General features: G+C 43.6%; 1 protein-coding gene across 1 annotated transcript in view; it reads left to right on the forward strand.

The window, feature by feature from the left end:
* LOC118781923 (DNA-binding protein RFX7-like) overlaps positions 1 to 12,677 on the forward strand; it is a 41,068-nt gene that overhangs the window by 15,310 nt on the left and 13,081 nt on the right. The window contains exon 2 of the mRNA XM_036535071.1: positions 5,856 to 5,889. The gene's annotated coding sequence lies outside the window, so the exon portion shown is untranslated. The remainder of the gene's footprint in view (positions 1 to 5,855; positions 5,890 to 12,677) is intronic.

Here is a 12,677-nt window from a genome sequence, read left to right on the forward strand (position 1 = left end):
GGGTGTCCAAACTTTTGCACATGCCACAATTACTAATTTTTTTTTTCTATTTTTTAAGTTCATGAAATCAAAGGTAACAGTGCATTAACATTTGCAGAAAAAGCCGGTTTTTTTAAACTCCTGTTTGCTGCAGAGGTTGTGGTTACTACTTTTTACCTCAAAAATCAACAAATTTGTAATTTGGCCAAGGGGGCCCAAATTTTCACATATCGCTGTATGCATGCACACGCGCACACGCGCACACACGCACAGCTGGGACCAGCCATCCATTGTGTTTCAGCAGAAGTGTTTTTTCTCTAATTCTTCCTGACCTCCCTTTGCAGCTGTGTATGTGTGGGTGTGTTTTCTGAGGGTCTGCCATTGGGCTGGACTGGTTTGAGTAATTATTTTATCTCCAGCGTCCTTGGGCCTTCTCATTGTCAAAGGCCACTGTGCACTTCACTGGGCTGGCCTGCAAGGACCACGCTACTTTTAATTTCCCTGCTGTGCTTGGAGACACACTGACAAATACAGGAGCACATCAACCTTCTTTTCAGCGCCGTTTCCATTTTGTTTTGCAGTACTCTAACTGGCATGGTTTTGTCATCAAGGCCCTGCAGATGAGCAGAACAATGCAATGGGGGGGGGGGGGGGGGGGGGGCAGCTTGGGCGGCAGTGTAGCTTAGTGGTTTAGGAACGGGACTCATAACCAGAAGGTTGCCGGTTCGATTCCTTGCGGGGGCACTGCCGCTGTACCTTCGGGCAAAGTGCTTAACCCAAAATTGCCTCAGTAAATATCCAGCTGTATAAATGGATAACATTGTAAAAACTGTATTTGATGTGAGTCGCTCTGGAGAACAGTGTCTGCTAAATGCCAATAATGTAATGTAATGTAATGCTTGTGAAACGGTTAACAGTAGGTAAACATAACTGGTTTCACTGGTTTGCTAAACTTTATTTACAAGGTCAGTGACAATCCTCTTCCCAGCAGCCAGAGACCAACAGATGAGAAACCCAGTGTACACAAATATAGAAGTAATCCCTTATATATGCCCCAAACCACAGAAGAATAAGTGAGTGCAGTGAGGATTTGAAAGGCGAAAAATGCAATGGAAAATATTTTGGGTGAGCCTAGGGACTGTGACCAGTAACTGTGGGAAATTTGAGCCTAATCAAGCACGGTTTGAGAACTAGGGCAAAAACTGGTGCAATGCCACCATAGGCAAGGCTGGGCATAAATAGGGACCAAAAGCTATGAGAAGTGTGTTCCATCTGTTGGCCATAATAAGCCGATGTGCCTGAGATGAATTAGTGGATTTTGTCGATTTTTTTTTTTTTGGTCATCAGGAGAAGGCCTTTGGACTGGTTTATAAATGTGTCTGTAATAATGATAACAATCAGCATTCATGTACCCAAATCAAAGGTATTGCTGGAAAAAGGGATTATATTTGTTCTTACTTTTCAAACTGAATTAGTGTTACATAGGACAGAGTCTCTTATCGAAAGTCTTGAATGGTCTGAATGGCTTAAAGTACAACACTTTGGGAAAATTATAAATGGCCTATTAAACGTCTGGAATTCAAAGAATACTGCATGTGCAAACTAAATGTTAAAATTTTGAAATTGTGTCATGAAAGTTTTCGGGTCCTTCTCTAGGCTCATTAAGGACACAGGAGCCAGGATAGGTGTAAGGGGGCTGAGGCAGGGTATGGGTCATCTCAGGGCAGGCTGGAGACATTGTTCTCTCTGCCCCTGACCTCCCAGCACGGCAGTAATTCTCTGGAGGAAAATAAAATGCGGGAGGGAAACAGTTGTCAGCAGGCTTTCAATTATCCTGAATTCACATGTATTCAAGTATTCTGGGATGTGTTACAAGGGTCACGGCCTAATAAAAAACAAATTTAAAAAAAACTTAAATATACGTAAAACTTCCAGGGTTACGTGTTTCGAGTCAGATGTGGTCGAGACCAGATTATTCTGTTCTATGGTTGTTTTCAAACACTTTAACTTTGAATTGACACCCAATGCACCTTTGAGTTGTGTCAGCGGCATAGATATTGTAATTTTAAGCTAAGGGGAGGGGTGTATTGACAATCAAATCTAAAGAAGTGAAAATAAGAACTTTGTTTTGATTGATTGATTGGTTGATTTGATTATGAAAGACTATAGACCTATGATTCACTGTCCAAACAGAGAAATCGGATGACAGTCTAATATCGTAGAACAGTTAGAAAGTCAGTCGTAATCTGAGTAGTATTTCACTGCAGCCTCATTTTCTCCAGTTTGGCGGAGGGCTGTTAGCTGGGTTCTGTTTACCAAGGCGTATGTAATTGGTTCTTAATGTGTTCATCACTAGGGCATGTATTTGGTTCTTATGAATGTGCTTATCGCCAGGATGTATTTGGTTACTAATGCACCCATCATGTTTTCCATTCTCAGAAGGCTGGCTGTTTGTGTTGCATTCTGATTTTGTGGACGGGAATCTGGTGTCTTTGTCCCTGAGGACAGTGCTGGATGCTTTGTCCTCCATATTTCTAGCCCTTGCATTGGTGGAGAAATTCTGGTTCTTCATACATTGTCAGAGCACTGGCACTGAACTGGGTTCAGGTCAATACAGGCCGGTGCCAGCTGATTCATGCCTCCTTTACCAGAACTCAGTCATTTTATGAGAGAGAGAGACTCACCACATGTGTGCAGTCCGGTGGAAAGACAAACATTTGGAGCAATCGGGGTGGGTGAAAGGGAGAGAAGGAGAGAGAGAGAGAGAGAGAGAGAGAGAACATCTGAAGGATCTGGGGAAAATGGAGATTGCTGTGTCAGGCATTTGTAGTGCTCCAGTGCCCTGAAAACATTGTAGGTCCTTCAGAGATTACTCCTTAGTAACAAATGGGTAAAACAAACCACTCCACTCACAGTCGACTGTGAGAGCGAGACATAAATCTGTGAACAGCAGCACCCCCCCAGCCTACATCCGTGTGTGAGAATGAGGTGTAAATCTCAGCTGTAATATACAGTGTGAGGTCATTCATTCAGCAAAACACAACCAGGGATGTTTTTACATGGAAATTAATCACGTTGATTTTATTTGGACTTAAGTTTGTCTATTTGTGCATACTTCAAATAGCAGTGCAGAATACAGAACAAGTTCCGATTCAGATGTCTGTTGACTGCACAGTGCAAGCATATCATATGGTTAGCCCGTATGAAAATAAGAAGGCTGCAACATTTTCCCATGTTCAGCATGGAGTTCTCTGTGATCAGAACTGTGCAGAACTGTATATGCCCTGTGTTTCTGCAATTTTCCTGTGCTCTAAATTCATTGGAGTATGGTGCACTGGTCTTCACCATGCACTGAGGGTGTGTGTGTGTGTGTGTATGTGGTGGGGAGGGAGTGACATCACAGTTAGGTGCAGTTTGGTTTGTGGGGGGGGGCGGGTTCTCTGCCGGGTGAGGCACTGGAGAGGTTACCAGCAACCTTAGTTTTCCTGCTTCCACAGTGGTGGTTCAGAATAGAAGGGATTTGATGCTCCAGCCATCCAGGTGTGCCCTGTGGTCTTCAGTTGCTAGGGTTTAGAGAGAAAGCGAGGACAATCCTCTTTTCCCCTATATGGAAGACCCCTTTGCCTGTGTTCCTTACTGGTTCCATTTGCTCTAAGTAGTGCAGGAGGTGCAGGTTGCAGAGGTCATGACAGGTGGGGTGGTAGGCCACATGGCAGACAGGGACAGAAGGTTGGGTTTGAAGATTAGGTGATTCATTGATTTATTAGGTGATTGGGAGGTGGGAGGCATCACAGCTGACTTTGCTCCTGTGTGTAATTAAGAAAAATTCTCCTGCCAAATTGTCCAGTATATATTTTGTATCTTGTGACTGGTGAGGGTTTGTACAGTACCAAACCGCTCCATGCTGGGCTGGCTGGTCTAAAGGCAGGTGCAGTATATTGGCTTGAGTCGGTCAAATCGTCAAACCTGAGCACAGTACCCATGGTTACATAGAGGCATGTGGCTCAGAGCTTTCATGCAAGTGTCAGTTGGTGGGCCAGCCAGACCCATACTGGCCAATAGGCCCATTTTTTTTCAATTTGTGTCTTGTTCACATGCTCCAGCTTAATGAACAAGACAAGCTTGCAGAAGGCAAAAATAAAACCCAAAAAAACCCAGAGCCACTCTGAAAAGCATGAGTCTTCTGAGCTTTCTCGCACAGTCGGCAGGTCATGTGGTCGAGGCAGCCCACCCCTGGGTGTCTGCGTGCTGTTTTTCAGGGCTTTCAGTTCAGTTTCACTCTCTTCTGCCAGCATTTGCGGACTTCCTCTGTTGTGCTGACACATCTGCCCCAGACGCGGCCACTGAGAGACACGTCTCAGCTCCTGTTCCTCGGGGCGTTTTGATGCTTGGTTGCTGGGAAAGACCCCCTCTGCAAAGACACCATGTGCAGGGACCGGGTTGTGTTTTAATTAAAGAACACTTTGATTGGTTAATGCGTCTGTAGGCTGTTGTGATGGGCCTTTTGACCCCTTCTGTCCCCCTGCAATGATAGGCCCCACCCGGCCTGGGGTCACACCGTGATGTGAGCCATGTAAGGCTTATCTCGTTAAGTAATGCCCAATCAGGTGTTGGCTTTGTACGACCTGAAAGAAGTCTTTAATTATAATGAGTTTTACCTGACAAGAACTCGCCTAGCAACAGATAAGTAAGTTTGTCATCCCCAGTTTCGACTAGTAACAGCTTAATAACTCTGTCTTCTGCAGTCTTACCCTAGTAACAACCCTAATAAGCCTTGCCTAGTAACGCCTAATAATTCTGTCCAGTCCCACCTAGTAACACGTTAAGAAGCCTGTTTCACCTGGTAACAGTCTAAGAAGTCTTACCTTCTGGCCCACCTGGTGACAGCCGGATTTGTCTCGCAGAACCCAAACTCACCTTTTAAGAACTTCTTTGTATATTTTGCGCTTGAATGGCAGATGTATAAACATCGCTTGTTTCTGTTGCGTCTGTGCTGCAAAATAGGCTAGCTGGAGTTAACGTGTTTGATTTTTGTGTTTATTCGGTCCCGCTCAAGAGTTGTACGCAATATAGATGCTCTGACCTGCGCCTTCCTTAAATCCTTCTGCATAATGTTGTTTAGGCGCTCTTGTCTCCTGAACTCGGTGCCGTCTGTGTAGCTTGTTTACAGTAATTAGTAAAAAGTAGAAGCCCCCCAACACCTATTTCCCAACATCTAAATATCTGCTCCTCTCAGTTAACCTTTAAGAATTTGATCTGTTGTGTTTCATATTAATAGGCGTGAACCGACGTGACCTGGCATTTCTGGAGGCATTTTAGAGGCAACCAGGTTTAAAGCAGGACAGGAAAACTGCACATGCTATTTTCAGTGCATGTCACAGAGGACCCAAGACTGTCTTGCAGTCCACCGTCTGTCAAAGATGGCATGTGGAGGCTGTGGAGCATTATGGGATGCCTTGACCATTCACAGTTTGTTGAGCAATTTGTGCTAACATCTCCACCTGCTTGACACGGCTCAGAAATCAAGGCAGATGTCTTACTGTACCTTTATGTACTGTAGATGACATGATAGTTCATGCTTGTTGTGGAGGTTCCGTACACACAGCCTGCCTAGGTCTAGACAGGGAGTTATTATTAGGGTTTTTCAGTGCTGGATACAGTGTCTGTCTTAGTTTCTTATTGCTCATGACAACACGTGTCCCTGTGTGGTTGATATATATTTGTTGTGGCCTAGGAAAAGCCATGGGGGCTTATTTACATACAGTGGTATGTGAGGTCATTCACATACAACTAATTTATTTATAAATATGCTTAAGGTTTGTTACTCAACTTGTGTGTCATCTGTACTAATTTCCTGTTTTTTTTTCTTTTCTCAGCAAATCTGTACAATCAAGAGTGGACAATATTTTGGTAAGTAAAATCTAGTCAATGAAAGTTGGCAGTAGCCCAAGACTGGAAGCTAAAAAAAGTTATATTTTTTTATTGTAACTGTGTCCCATAAATGTCTAGGGTTTTGAGATGAGCCTGTGTGTTAAAATTAGGGCTTCACAATATATTGCATAGCTATTTTTAGCACAATAACAGCTATCCTTGGTATGTGGCGTTAGGTTTCTTCCTGTATTTTTTTCCCTTTGGTCATACCTGATGCGGGAGCACACCTCCAGTTTGTGAAGATGTGAAATGCTTCCGGGGGAAAAAACGCCACTCGTATCTATTCAATGTTGATATCACAGCAACAGCACTATGCTGCTTCCATGTGGTAGATAGAAACGCATGGCTACAAAGATAAAGAGTGAAAACATATGCTATGTGTTTTTTCATAGCTAATAGGTAAGTTAACCAACATATAGATACAAGTGATATTTTTTCTGCCCCGGAAGCATTTCACTGAACTTTGGAGGTGTGCTCCCGCATCAGGTATGACTAAAGGGAAAAAAATACGGGAAGAAACCTAACGCCACATACCGGGGATAGCTGTTATTGCACTAAAAAATAGTTATTTGATATCGTGCAGCCCTAGTTAAAATTATGGTCTTTGAGAAATATTCATGAAAAATATTCAGGTTCTGCTGTTAATCAGTATGAAAGTAAAGGCTTTGTAGTTGCCTTTACCTTTGTTGAGGGTAAAAGATCAGACAAAATGGAAAACCTTGCAATAAATCGCATTATAAAAGATTACTGTTTCATTGCGAAGATGTGGGGTTACCATACTATACCAGACTATACCATTCAGTTGTTCATACTATGTATTGCGATAGCACTGCAAGCCCACAAAGAAACAGAAGGCTATTCTAAATGAAAAAAAACGATAAACCTACACATGCTACATGGGAACGCAGAAAACGCATGTCATTTAGCTGCACAAATTTGTGTTGTGTTTCACCATGCAAAGGGTCAGAAACTTTGTAGCTATGCAGAACCACACGTGCTCTACTGCCACTTCCCTTCAATTGACAGTTTCATGTCACAGCACCACTTTGAAAGGCTGCATTGTCTTCAGATGGTAAAAATTAGAAACCACGGGGCCAAGTTACAGGAAAGAACATAGGAAACATTCAGGAATGTTATTTTTTTTGGAATGTTTTTTTAGTGCCTCTTCAGTGAGGTAATATGACTTGCATTGTTCTCTGTAAGTGGATGTCACAGTGATATCAATGCTCAAAGAGCCAGCTTACTGGCCTAGAAGTGAAGTGGATGACCTTCCAAATTACGCTGTCATTACACTCAACTTCTAAAGCCACTTGACCCTCTCTTTTTTTCTCTCTCTCTCTAGTTTGGTCAAACAATGTCTAGCAAGAAGATGTTAACGATTGTGAAAATGTTTCCCTGTTCATAAAATGACCTTGACAAAGGAGATGCATTTTAGTAGATGACTCTTCATTTCCTAAATTTTGAAAGAAGAACAAGAGACTTGAATGAAGTCCATTACCAAGCATAGGCCTAAACCAACTGTAGCGTAGATACGCTGTGCTCCAGACACCTGCACTACGATTGAAATAGATTCCGGAAGGAGGTGGGTGTTGCGGGGACCCAACAGTCAGATGAAGGTGGCTGTGTTTCTAAGAGGAATAAAAAGCAGCTGAAAAAGGTAGGGGGAAAGAGTCATCTCTACCTTTTACAGTTTGTCCGGTCAAGGGTGAAAGTAGTATCAAGAACCGTGGTTTGCAAACACCACTCCCCCTCACTTTTCACAGTTGAAAGGGGTTGTCTGGAGTATGTGGGTGACACAAACGTGGTTTACACCATTGTGTCCACCACAAATTTCGGGGCTACGAAGTGGGAGCCAAGCATGGGAACCATCGGCCATATGTAACGATACATCGCGTTTTGCTGGTGATGGAGATGCGTGTGGCGCGTGGTGACCTCTGTGTCCGCTTGTCACTTACGTTTACCCAGCGTGTTTATTTTCGCTGGTCGCAATCTGAGCAAAAAGGATTGAGTCCCCGTGTTTGCAGTGCTGTCTGAAGCACTTAAGAAAGAGGACAGCAGAACTGCCCTGGAGAAAGAATGTCTCGTAAGACCATTAAGTGAGGTAGGTGCCGGAGCCAGCGAAACACGGCTGACCCCTGTGCTCCAGTCTGTCTCTGCCTCCTGGATGAGTGTTGCAATCTTACGCGAATTCTTGCATCAGCGTCAGTCATTAAACTTTTATGTCGGGAGTAGAATTCCACAAGGGTGTTATTTATTTATTTATTTATTTATTTAAGCTCAGTTTGTTTTATTTTGGCTGTTAAGGAATTCGTGAGGACACCAGAAAAGCACAGGCAGTCTAGTATCTCTTGTTTGTTCTGTTTATAGACACGTTTGTTTTGACATACAAGCTTGGTGTTGTTTTTAATTTTTTATTTTCTGACAGGCATTCTCCGATGAAACATCTAAATAATAAATAAATATGTAAATAATAAAAGTGGGTTTTATTTAGAGGATTACTTGCTCCCCTTGCCTAAAATAATACCAAAATAACACAGCCTCTGAGGTGATAGGGCCATATAGGTTGTCCTAGGTTCAGTGACCTGTGCATACTCAGTCAGTCAGGTGATGGCATTATGATGTATGTGTGTAGACCAACCATGCAATAGTAACATCGTTGAGTCATTAAAAGAGTAATTAGAACAATTAAAAGAGATATCCTTGTGTAATACATATACTTGCATCTATCGCAAGTTAATGTACAAGTATTTTTTAACCAACCTGATTAATAAAGCTTGCAAGAGGCAAGATCAGCATGGCCTAAAATAACAAAAGTTGATCATTGGTCCAGCATCAGCTTACACAGTCCCCAACTATCTGAGGTCAGTACTTGGCAGCAGAGTGTCTTTGTGTAGTGGTGATGGTGACCACAGTGAGTGGTTCAGAGACTCATGGCATCAGATGGAGACACCCAGTTAGAACAGGCAATCTAGGGCAGGAGGCTATATCTACTGCATTGGTCTTGCTAAATTCCACTCCTGTATACAAGGATTAATTTGGGAAACAGAACAGAACTACAGTACATTCCACATAACAATGCTTCTGAAACAAAATCAGTTCAGACTATTGTTGTGAAAACGGGTCAGGACAATGACTGCACACATGTCTTGTAAAATTCTTTCTTTATTGGAACAATCTGCCTATTTTGGAGAAATCACTGGAAAATTGAGCAAGAAAATATGTGCATGGCACTCTGAATGAAGGCACATCAATAAAAACCCTTCAGTTTGCATTAAAATTAGGTGAATAGGCGAACATTTCAGTGTTAATGGTTGTTAAAGAGCCCTTGGTCTGTCTTTATGTTGACCCGTGTGTGGTGTACTAGTCTGGACTAGGATTTGGCTGGCAGAAAGCCATATCTCTGTGGGCTATCTATTGTCTTTCCATTACCCCCAGCTATCCTATGACCTGGACTCAGATCAGGCCAAACCTGGGCCAGGTGGAGGTTGTGATATTGGGTAACGACGACCTGCAATATTTTCATCTAGACTCCTTAATTCATGCTTCCCATCAATTAACAGCAGCATTGAGATGAATAGGAAAAAACAGGGGTATCTGTTCTCAAAAAAGCTTGTATGATGGAAATTATTTATATGCATATTTTGTTATTGACCACAAAAAAGTTAACAATATTTTTCCCCAGCCTCAGTAGGTGGAGGTGCTGATTGGGTGGTCTGCTGCTGGAGTGTCTATAGATGGGGAACAGAGGGGGGTGCCGGGGGAAGCTGAAGCTAAGCAGGGATGTGTGCATGGTCATGCTGTTGGGAAAACCTCATTCATTGAATTATTGATGTAGGCGCTTACCTCACATGAAAACCTTGATTTCCCAGCAGCTAGCAGGGTTAAACGTGTTTCAGACATGCCTAGGCTTACTGATTGTCTGATTGACTACACTTAAATTTTTAGTTGCTTGGCACTTCTTTGCTGCCAGCTCTACCAGAGTGGACTAGAGTTCAAATCTGTCAGTAGGAGTCAGTGAAGGTAAAACATCCCAGTATCAGAAGCTGTACCACACAAACATGCCTTCTTTTGCAGTTTCTGTGTTTTTCCCGTTTACATAGGGTCAACTTTAATATCATTCACAAAAGATGTTTTGAAATTGGAAAGCACACAGCATGAACATGAACTGTGTGGTGGGCATTGACCTCTGCTGCTTTGCCAAGAGTGCAGGTGAGTGTTGTAAAAGGCTTCAAGCTGGCTGTGTCCGGGCCAGGTAAAGGTGAATGCAGTATTAGTGAGGGGCTCTTAGGTGGCTCTGTAGGAGTAGGAGACATTTGAATGCACCTCTCAGAACTTGGTGTTATTGAGGAGCATTTAACTGGCTTTGTCAGGGCCAGGTGTGTTTGAATGGTCAGTGGGAATATGGTGTTAGGGGCCAGGTGTGTTTGAATGGTCAGTGGGAATACGGTGTTAGGGGCCAGGTGTGTTTGAATGGTGTCAGTGGAAATATGGTGTTAGGGGCCAGGTGTGTTTGAATGGTGTCAGTGGGAATATGGTGTTAGGGGCCAGGTGTGTTTGAATGGTCAGTGGGAATACGGTGTTAGGGGCCAGGTGTGTTTGAATGATGTCAGTGGAAATATGGTGTTAGGGGCCAGGTGTGTTTGAATGATGTCAGTGGAAATATGGTGTTAGGGGCCAGGTGTGTTTGAATGGTGTCAGTGGGAATGCGGTGTTAGGGGCCAGGTGGGTTTGAATGATGTCAGTGGAAATATGGTGTTAGGGGCCAGGTGTGTTTGAATGGTGTCAGTGGGAATGCGGTGTTAGGGGCCAGGTGTGTTTGAATGATGTCAGTGGAAATATGGTGTTAGGGGCCAGGTGTGTTTGAATGGTGTCAGTGGGAATGTGATGTTAGGGACGGAGTGTGTTTGAATGGTGTCAGTTTTAGAGAAGGCCTATTCTGCAGTGGTGGGTGTGAATATAACAGCATTCTGCAGTGGTGGGTGTGGCCATGCCCATGTGTATTTTCCCTGTTTTTTTCCTGTCCTTCACGTGCTTTCTCTCTGCCTGCCCTGACTGTCTGATTCCACAACCAGAGACTGCTGCTCAGACAGCCTGTGTGTGAGTGAGTGAGAGAGAGAGGGACTACACTGAACCGTTTTTATTTACCTTTTCCCCCGCCCCTCACAACCACAGCTCACTGGCTGATGGCTTAAGCCATTCATGAGCTCCTGTTCCCTTAGCAACAAAGAAGCGAATAGAAAAGATTGGGGGTGAGACACGTCTATTCTTAGAAACCAATGGAAATGTGTAGGGATCTGGGGTGAGAAGGCACGTCGAGTCGGCATCACTCTGCAGGTTGCACTGGCCGCTTGGTCCAGTTTTGGGGGGGCGGGGGAGGTTTAACTCCAGGAGCGTTACTGCATATGAACACACCCCACGGCTCCACCAGGCTCTCTCTGTGTGTGTGTGTGTGTGTGTCTATATGTCTGTGTCTGTATGTGTGTGTGTGTGTGTGTCTATGCATATGTGTTAGTGCCTGGGTGTGCTGTCTGCATATGTGTCACTGTCTTGTGGGTGTCGCAGTCTGTGCCAGAGTCTACGTTATTGTGTGTGTATCAGTAATGGCCAGTCTGTGTGTATCAGTAATGGCCTATGTGTGTGCACATACATGTGCTTGTACTTGCATACTACTTGCAGTTTGTGGGTGTGTGTGTTTGTGTATGAATTTTTGTCAGTGTTTGTTTCTGTGTGTTTATATGTAACAGTGTGTGTTTTGTGTGTGTGTGTGTGTGTCTCCGTGTCTATGTCTCTGACAGTGTGTGTGTGTGTGCCTCTGTGTCTATGTCTCTGACAGTGTGTTTTTTGTGTGTGTGTGTGTGAGTGTGTGCCTCTGTGTCTATGTCTCTGACAGTGTGTGTGCATGTGTGTGTGTGCCTCCGTGTCTATGTCTCTGACAGTGTGTGTGTATGTGTGTGTGTGTGTGTGTGTGTGTGTGTGTGTGTGTGTGTGTGTGTGTGTGTGACCCATTTCCACTCGTGCACCACGAGCCAGAGTTGCTTGCGTTGTCTCTTCAGCCTGTGGTTGAGAGGGGCGCTCAGATTGTCGTTTCGTTCTGTTCCGCAAACCCTTCATGAGAGGTGTTGTGGTGTGAGATGAAGCTTGTAACAGGCTGGGCAGAATATGCATGCATTCCCAGGGTAGGCATTAGTGGTGCATTTGATAATGTAGTGCCATTTTTAAGTGTTTTAATAACTGTGTGAGTGAATGATATAGCAGATCTAACTGTGTCCACCTAAAGTTAAGCTTCTCCTTAAAATGATCTTGCATCATATCTGCGTATGGCCCCCTCTGTGAAATTCAGATACAGACACCATGGCAAAAAAAAAAATGTTGTTTGTTTGGCCTCAGATGTCCTTTCAGTTTGACCACAGATTATTTTAGGGTATTTCTCAGATTAATGTTACCTCGGATGGCTTTGTGGCAGAGCTGGCTAGAATAACATAGAAACCTGTCTCCCTATTTTTCCCGTGTGGAAACATGAGATGGCTCTGTCCAGTCTGTATATTGCCCTAACCCTAACCCGTGATTCCTTTCTCCATATCCCATACATTTCTGAAATGGGGGTGAATTTAGTCTCATTCCATTCTGTACTGATTGTTCATTGGTTTGATGTATGAGAGGGAAGGAAGAAAAAAGGAAAAAGAAAAATATACAAGAATATGGATGTACACTGGGGTCCAAAATTATTGGGACACTCACTTTTTTTTTCTGAAAACCCACAATATTTT

Source organism: Megalops cyprinoides, chromosome 8 (assembly GCF_013368585.1).
Source record: "Megalops cyprinoides isolate fMegCyp1 chromosome 8, fMegCyp1.pri, whole genome shotgun sequence".
NCBI classification, from domain to species: Eukaryota; Metazoa; Chordata; class Actinopteri; order Elopiformes; family Megalopidae; genus Megalops; species Megalops cyprinoides.